This window comes from Rhagoletis pomonella, unplaced genomic scaffold (assembly GCF_013731165.1).
Source record: "Rhagoletis pomonella isolate Grant_MI unplaced genomic scaffold, Rhpom_1.0 Rhpom_scaffold_00001, whole genome shotgun sequence".
Lineage (NCBI taxonomy): Eukaryota > Metazoa > Arthropoda > Insecta > Diptera > Tephritidae > Rhagoletis > Rhagoletis pomonella.
In genome coordinates, this window is record NW_023458555.1 from 43,356,845 (window position 1) to 43,365,692 (window position 8,848).

The 8,848-nt window shown below is 35.2% G+C and overlaps 1 protein-coding gene across 2 annotated transcripts in view; it reads right to left on the reverse strand.

Annotated features, from left to right (window-relative positions):
• Nucleotides 1–8,848, reverse strand: part of LOC118744385 — a 38,120-nt gene that overhangs the window by 1,107 nt on the left and 28,165 nt on the right. The gene's annotated exons all lie outside the window — the stretch shown is intronic.

The following is an 8,848-nucleotide window of genomic DNA, read 5'->3' on the forward strand; positions in this document are numbered from 1 at the left end:
CTAAACGTTATACCACAACTGGCGTTATCGATGGCAATTTCTTGAGTTTGGCTTTTGGAGGTGCTCTTATGGTCATCATTTCAGTTTCTGTATACGCCTTTTATAATTTATATCATGCAGTATTGAAAAAATTCCCTTCACATCACACAGAACTCTAGAATGCCAGAGGCCAGTTAGCGGCAAGAGAAGAACGAAAACTTTGGGCTATAGTTCAAACATGTATGTACATACGCTCACTCCATTATATCTGTGTATATTCTTTGTTTTTTTTTCATAATCACAATGTTTTGCAAGCAATAATTTTTTTGCTAGTTTTGTACAAAAATATGGTTCCTGCCATAAACAGACCCATGTAAATCAAAGTTTCGAACTGTTTACAAAATTAAGGAAAATTTTACGAGTTTTCATCAAAATTTTAAGCATTTTACTCAGATTTTCTAAAAAAACTTCTGCTACGCAGTTTCATAGCCTGTTCAATTTTAGTGCAAAAATGTACAAATTTGAAGTGGCTAAAAAATCGCGTTCGCCGTCAGCAAAAAAAAATAAATATTAAAAATCAATGCGATTTCTTAGCCACTTCATATTTGTAATTGTAATTGTTATATCGTCGCTGGAATAATGAAATAGTGTAACATGAAAAGTATAGTTTTGAGAAAAACGAATTGGAAGTTTTTTTAAACCATTACAAACCCTACAAACACAATTTCGTTTTACGCGAATAAATCAGTGAGCCAAAGAGATATTTAAGAAAACTAAAGTTTTTTCTAATATCCTTTAAGGATTGTCTATCCAATGGTGCAATTATCGAATAATAGTGTATGTGGCATTTACACTGTTTCTTTATTCGAGCGACGATATATTGTGAATATTAAAAAAAAAAAACAAGGTTGTACGAAGATATAATGGTGTGAGTGGTACATATGTGAGCACGTTTTCAAGCGAAAATTATTTTATCTTACATTGTTTATGTGTTCAATAAATTTACGGGGAATGAAAATTTACTACGTCAGCTTAAAGTTAAAACTTCACATCAAGCTTTTCAGAAGTTCTGTGCTGTATTCAGCTGCCAGTTTTATAAATTATTGTCAACGCCGAAAGCCACAACCCCTCAATCGTTTGGTGTGATGCTCCAACTTAAAGTGCAGAATTTATAGTTCTGATAAATTTATCCTAATGGAGTGTGTTATGAAAATCATTTTTAGTAGAATTGAACACAGTTGAAATAAAAAGCACTTTTCAAAGTGTGATAAGTTATCTTATTTGTGTATTTAATTACTTTTTCATCCATATTTAGGTATATTAAACGAATCTTGAATTAAAATACATATACACATGTTTTTAATAAAATGATACTATAGGCCTGTGCCATTTGATAGCAAATTATTCTTGTTTGTAAATTTGGTACTGATTGAACTAGGACCTTTTGTAAGCAATTTAGCACTTTCTTTTTCAATTTGTCATGCAGTCTGACAGCTTTATATCTAAAATCTCCCGAAAACCTCTACTCAATAAACCAGCATGATAAAAAAAGAAGGTAGTAGGTAGGTAAGAAGGTAGGTAAACAACTTTTTGACGGATAGTTAATAATAATAATAATAATAGTTGCGATCCCGTACGAGTCCGGACTAGTCAGAAATTGATCCTGTACTCGGTTCTCTGACTATTAAGAGGCCAAAAAAGAGAGTAAATAAGGTCCTCTCTCTGTCAGAAGTTACCGGTTTTAGTCCGAAGATTTTTTGCTGGTGAATTCTGGTGAATGTGTCAAACGATCAGCCGTAGTGTGTTTGGCAACCAAATTGTAAACCAAAGAAAAGTGCACTCTGCTAATTCATGTTGAAAAGTATTTAATTACTTGTTTAAGTGGATTCTAATGAATTTGAAAGTGTTTTTGGTTATTTAGATGTGTGAGCTGAGTGTGTTTACATACAAAATAAGCAAAAAATTTACAACCAAATTTGGAGGTTATGTTCAGAAGTTCACAGAAGTGACCATTTTTACTAGAAAGCGATCCCGTACTATTCAATGTTACTCTCTCGTTCGGAGCGAATTTTTATTTTTTGACAGTTTTACTAGTTTTAGTCCGAGGAATACGGGATTGCACCTTCTATTAGCCTTCATATAACACTTTATTCGAACTATTGAATTAAGGCTTTCCAACCTGATCCTATTTCGAATCTTAGTTTTTGTAGAATTCATTACGGAAAAAACGCGCTCAAAAAAAGCATAAGAGTGCGATAAGGATAATAACATGACGGCTACTTTACTTATATTTCCAGACATTTTATTGCCTGTTGCGGTTTTCACTCCGTAAGCAATTATTCAAAATTTTTCAGGGTCGGATGGAATGGTTCTGAAAAAAGTTATTCCATGGGAATGTTAATGTTTTCTTTCCTTCAGAGTCAAATAGTGAATTGGCAGGTCCCTGGAACTCGACCGCTTGGTGAAAAAATCAAAGCTTTTTTTAAGTATTTAATTGACTAGGTAATCGTTTCAAAAGTTCTTCGATTAGGGTGATTAAAAATTATTGACAGTTTTTAATATGTTCCTTAAGCGAAGTTTATCACGTAGTTCATTCGCCTCTTCTGTAAAATTATCGTGAAAAATATACAATTTTATAAGTGGAAAAAATTTTTTCGAAGGGAAAAAATCGGCAAAAATCGGCAATGGAGATTTCCTAAATTTTTACGCGCAAATATCCAAAAAATCGCCAAATTGGCACGAAATCGCCAAATCTGGGCACTGTGAAAAACTATTGAAGTGGCCATGGCGCTCAGCCGCTTGTCGCGACTACTCCATGCATTCGTGTAAAGAGTGTACAAGGAGTGATGAAAGTTGACATCACTGCTGCAAGTGCCCAACTGATAAACCATTAGAAATTCACAACGAACGTGGTACTTTAATGATTTGCACAATACTGCGGTTGTGATTGCAGCTCGAACAAGCCCTACCTCTGGCTTATTGTAATGTGTCCCTTTGTCAGCACTGTGAGTAGGCTTGTCATATTTTGACAATATCAATTTTATCCTCATTCTGTTTCTTGGATGGGTCCAACTGGTTGCCATTATATCAAATACCTTTTAAAAAACTCTTGCTTACTGGTATAGGCAGAATTTTGCCAATTATCTTCGGCAATTCAAGTGATTACACAGGTTTACAAAAAAAAAAGGTTATGCATATTAAACCAAACCTATATATCCCTATGTTATTCGACACGCTGAATGCGAATCCGAAGTCCGTTAGTCTCCACCACGTCAGGTTCGTGGTCAGTTGAAGGTCAAGTAGGGAAAAATTCATTGAATAAACCTGAAAATTCATATACATAAGGTTTTACATTCGCTGAACCCGAATCCGAGGTCCGTTAATCTCCATAATGTCAGCTTCGAGGTCATTTGAATGTCAAATCCGATGAATTTTATTGAATTTTCAGGTTTATTCAATGAATTTCTCCCTACTTGACCTTCAAATGACCACGAACCTGACGTGATGGAGGCTAACGGACCTCGGTTTCGCATTCAGCATTTCGAATAACATAGGGATATATAGGTTTGGTTTAATATGCATACACTTTTTTTTTGTAAACCTGTGTTATTGATGGATGTAAAGGCAGGTTTATAAATCAGATATTTTTCTTTGAAATGCAGTTGCGAATCGATAATAGTTTCAACAATGACAAGGCTGTTAAAATATTTTAAATGCCACTAGAAGAGCGACTCAAAAAAGAAAACCACCTAACAGTGGCGATTATTTTTACCTTTCACCTTAAGGTGAAAAGGTGCCAAGTCAATTTTTTGAAATTGCTCAGGGGCTCTATTCTGCAGCTGTGAGTTTTCAAGTGTACACTGAAAATTGTGTGCACTCTTCATTTTGCGATTCAGGAAGAGTGAGAATGAGTTTTAGCCGTCAAAATTGTGTAAACTTCCTCATTTTGCGATTCAGCATGTGTGAGAATGAGCTTTAACTGTCAAAATTGTGTACACTTCTCTTTACTTCGTTCTTTTCATATGCATTATTTAGCTTTTAAAACGAAAGTATGCATATACATAATTTCGGTATTTTCTCATATCGTCGCCTGGGTAAAAATTGTCGTATGTTGATTTCGGCAGGTTGTGGGAAATCGCGATTGAAGTTTGGAATGCAATTTCTCAAAAACACGAAGATAGATATTCTCCAAAGCCTCTGAAAATGTTACTAGTTCACAAAATTCTTCAATTGTTTAATTTTTAATGTTTAATGTTAACTAGCTTTGAGTTTATGAAAGATTTTCTTTAGTAAAATTTTGACGTAAGCGTCATTTGTCCACAATTTGGCAGCCACTTTGTATGAAAAACGACAAAATGTCATCAAAATTTCTACTAAATTAACGACACTTTTTACTCAATATCTCGGAAACTAAAGGAGATATCCAAAAATGGAGAACGTCGTTTTTAAGATATTGATTAGCTTAATATGACTGCATCACTAACTAAATATTTACTAAATTATAGATAGATATCTGAAAACTGATAACACCAATCGAAAGACCTTATTTCAAAATATATAACTGCATCTGTAACTAAAAATCGTCAAAACTGCGCTTACGAAAATCTTTTACCCAGGCGACGATATGCATTATTTCGGTTTTTAACCGAAACTGTGCATGCATGCATCATTTCGGTATTCTTACGAAAGTGTGCATATAGATAATTTCGTTTTTTTTTCTAATATGAATTATTTACTTCTACTTAGTAAGGGTTTTAAAACCTAAGCGCGGCCGAAGGCCGCCTACGCAGAAAGAAGTTCTGCGCAAAAATATTTCCGGTCCTCTTTTCCGGCAACACAGAAAGGAGAGTTCTACTTAGTAAAAGCGCAAACAGTCAACGACGTAGCGTAGACGTAGGTTGACGCAGACACGATCTACCTTATGGTATTCGCATGTTAACGAAAACTCACCACCGCATGGCGGTGACGTTGTTGTTGCTTCTCTCTCTTTCTCTATCAACAGTAAATTTGATATGCTGCTACGTACGCCAACCTACGTTTACGCTACGTCTACGTTCTGCGCAAAAATACTTCCGGTCCCCTTTTCCGGCAACACAGAAAGGAGAATTCTACTTAGTTAAGCCTGATATACAGTTCAATGCGAGCGTGAGCGTGAGCTTGTTACTTTGACAAATATCTTCGTTATTACTCAACTTTTTGCTATAGTTGAGACATGAAATGATAGAGAATTAAAATATCTTTCAGAATTATAGAATAAAATTTAAAATGCATAATACGCCTTTTTTTCGAGATCACACTCAACTGTGTGCGTATTTCGGTTTTTGCGATGCATTATTTCGGGTTTTTTTTCATATGCATTATTTCGTATGCACAGTTTCCATATGCACAATTTCAGGGTGCCCACCGAAGTTGGTGCTGCCAGACGATTTAAACAATGTTAAGTTTTATAAAATATTGGGTTTTATTACAAAACACGGAACGGAAAGAATACCCACCGTTTCGCTAGAAAAAAAACTAAAAACGGGAGTCGATAGGGCTTCTTCAGCTGATTATAATGGTACTAAAATTTACTTGCAGAAATTAAAATTAAGCGAGATATCGAAGGTCAAAGATCGAAATTCGCTTTTTGGAAAACCGTAATATCTCAAAAACTAGTAAAGCGTTTGTAAAAGTTAATATATAGTTTTAAAGGAAATTAATACACCTTTCTTTGGTCTGCATCAAACGTCAAACGTTGTGACATCCCTACTGTAAGCACTCCTTTCTAGCAGTCGTCGCAAAACTTTACAGGTGTTGCCAGATATTTCTTCTTTGCGCCCATTTTTTATATTGTTACTATTATCCTCGAAACGTTGATGGATTTTCCAAATATCTTACGGCGCGAATCTCTGGATTGTTAAATAAACGCTTACTATGACCAAACTACAGTACAATTAACTTTATTGTACAATAAAAACTTAACAATACTTGTTTATGCAATAACAACAATTAACAGTACTTGTTAAGGCAATTAAAACACTTTACAAAACTTGCTTGCTGATTCGCAACTCACTTTACTTGGCGCTTGCTAACTTGTAACTTACTCACTCCGGTGTCTGGTGGTAGAATGTTCTGAAGTTCATCGCTCATTCTTTCGCTGTTCGCAGTGTTCATCCAACTTCACGTTTCTCTTTGTGGAACATTCTATATCATTCCTCAAACATTCTGCCTATTTCTCGTAGACTCGTAAAAACATACCTTTGAGTGTGACAAAATGTATACGACGTCGTATTCCAATTTTGAATGGGAAACAACAACACCATAGATTTTACGGTTAGAAAACGTTTATTTGGAACGAACTGTGAATACCCCAAATGAAAACGATGAGCCTCGCGCCACATCTGTCAAATTATTTTAACACATAAGCTGAAATTAGTCAAGAACGTAAACGTACCGGTGCGTCGACCCGTGTCAGCTGACACGATCTGTCTTACCAGAGCGCCATGTAAATGAAAACTCAACACCCCAGAATTTTCCTGTAGTTGTATCTCGTAGCGCAGAAATCTGCAGAATTTAGATTTTTTCCGTGTCAGCTGTTTTCTTCCTTCTATGGATGGTTGCCACTTCGTCAGTTTTGCAGATGGTAAAAAAGTTAAAAGTTCCTATTCAAAATATGTTTAAAATATTTGAAATTTACTATTGAATAAGGTTTTTGTTGAAAACTAAGTAGTTTATATTTAGCTACAATCTATTATAGAGCGAAAACTTGTAGTTGAAAAGGTAAGTATATGAAAAGGCATTGATAAGTGGCAACACTGTAGTAAGCAACACTGAGAGCTACAGTAATCGACAAAATTCTGCGAATACGGCCAGCGTTTAAGTATACGTTCTGCGTTCTTGACTAATTCCAGCTATACTCTTATGTAGATAATTATTTTGGCGTCGACCGGGCTATGCGACGACTGTGGTTGTGGCCAGATTCGATCTATTTCTATTTTTCCAGAGACAGATAAGGTTCTTCCTCTTCTTTTATGTCAAAGTCATACAAATTCATGATGTCGCTGCCGTGTTCAAAAAATCATGTCTTAATTGACAAGGCGGTAACAAATAAACAATAAAGGTAACAAATTGGAAGCTGCGGCCGGTAGCTCGTCGTTTTCAATGTGTTCAGAGCTTCATATTGGAATAACAGGGGGGAGGAAAAATTGCCGAATCCAAAACTGCTCTAGTATTGGGTTTCCATACGAGTATTTCTTTTTCGAAACCTACTCAGTACTTGGTTCAAAAGCATGATTCAATAATACAAGGTTAGATAATTATCGACAGCTGCGGTTTGACATCCCTTACAAAAGGTTGCATTTACGAAGGACGGAGAAAAGGGGAGGAATGAAATCTCTTGTTGCGAAAATGGTAGTAAAAAAGTACGCAAAGTAGGCAATTAGTAGTTAAATTCCTTTGGTAAATTCTAGTATACTTGCAGGAAATCTGGCATTTTAAACGAAATGTTGAACGTAATATTGATGTATCTATGTGAATTACTTAATTTATGTGCTATTTAGCTGTATAAAAACTGCAAAATGACTCAAAATTAAAATAAGACTACTATGAGATTGACGTAAACATCCAATTTAAAAACAGTTTGTTTTCATCAGTTAAATATGCTTCATATGCAAATACAAATAAACATATTGCACAAACGCTCATACTTCTATTTCACACCAAAGCTACACTGTTTCCATGTAAAGCCTGATTTGCAGCTCTCGAGAAAACGGTCAAGAAAAAAATTGTCATTATTTCGTGTGTGTGACCAAGGAATTTTGACAACTCATACTTCACTAGCCTGTTGGCTCCCTTTTTCCTCAAGAAATAATAGAACGGACAATTATTTCTGTTGCAAACATGGGTTGCCTAGTGCTCTTTTTTTCACAAAAAACTTTAGAAAACCGTAGTAGAAAGCGTAGAAAATTTCCTAAGAACAGCGTACTGTCTGCAGGAAATTTTACTCAAGATAATTTCTTAGCCATTTCTTGTACGTCATTTTATATCGAGTTTTTGCTTTTGTTGAGAGCTTCATATAGGCCTTAAATGTGCAAAGAAGCAACACGGTGCCACTGCTAAGGGAGCGGTGCGAGATAGACAACTGTCAGTTTATCGAACCTTGTATTATTTGGGGTGTTCACAGTTCGTTCCAAATTATGTCTGAAAATGTAGACGTCTACATTTTGAGACATCTTTAGCATCAAACTGTGAGCACCCCTTTCTAGCAGTCGTCGCAAAATCGTCTCAAAACTTTGCTGGTGTTGCCAGACATTTCCTCTTTGCGTGCATTATTTATATATCGCCTTTCGATTTTGTTTCTGAAAAATTGTAATTATTTAACTTAATTACCAATTCCTAATATTTGTTATTTCTTTTCCTTGATTTGTTTCTTTTCATCAGAAATTGCTCTCAAATTAAATGCAAATACAAAAAACGTGCCCAATAAATAAAAAAAAACGTGATTAGTATTGCCATAATGCAACCCTGCTGCGAGGTTGCAAAATGTAGACGCGTAAAAAACATACCTTTGAGTGTGACAAAATGTAGACGGCGTCGTTTTCCAATTTTGTATGGGAAACAACAACACCACAGATTTTACGGTTAGAAAGCGTCTTAAAATGTAGAAGTCTACATTTTCAGACACAATTGGGAACGAACTGTGAATACCCCAATTGAATCATGGTTCAAAAGTATCGATACAAAAATTACTTGGTATCGATCGAAAAGTGGCGAGCATGTACATGTGTTTACTCGTATCGTATCATCCCTAGAAAAAAAAACCAAAACAAAAACCAAAACACGTGTGTGGGGGTAATAAAACTCCACATATAGATATAATAGAACTTAACTA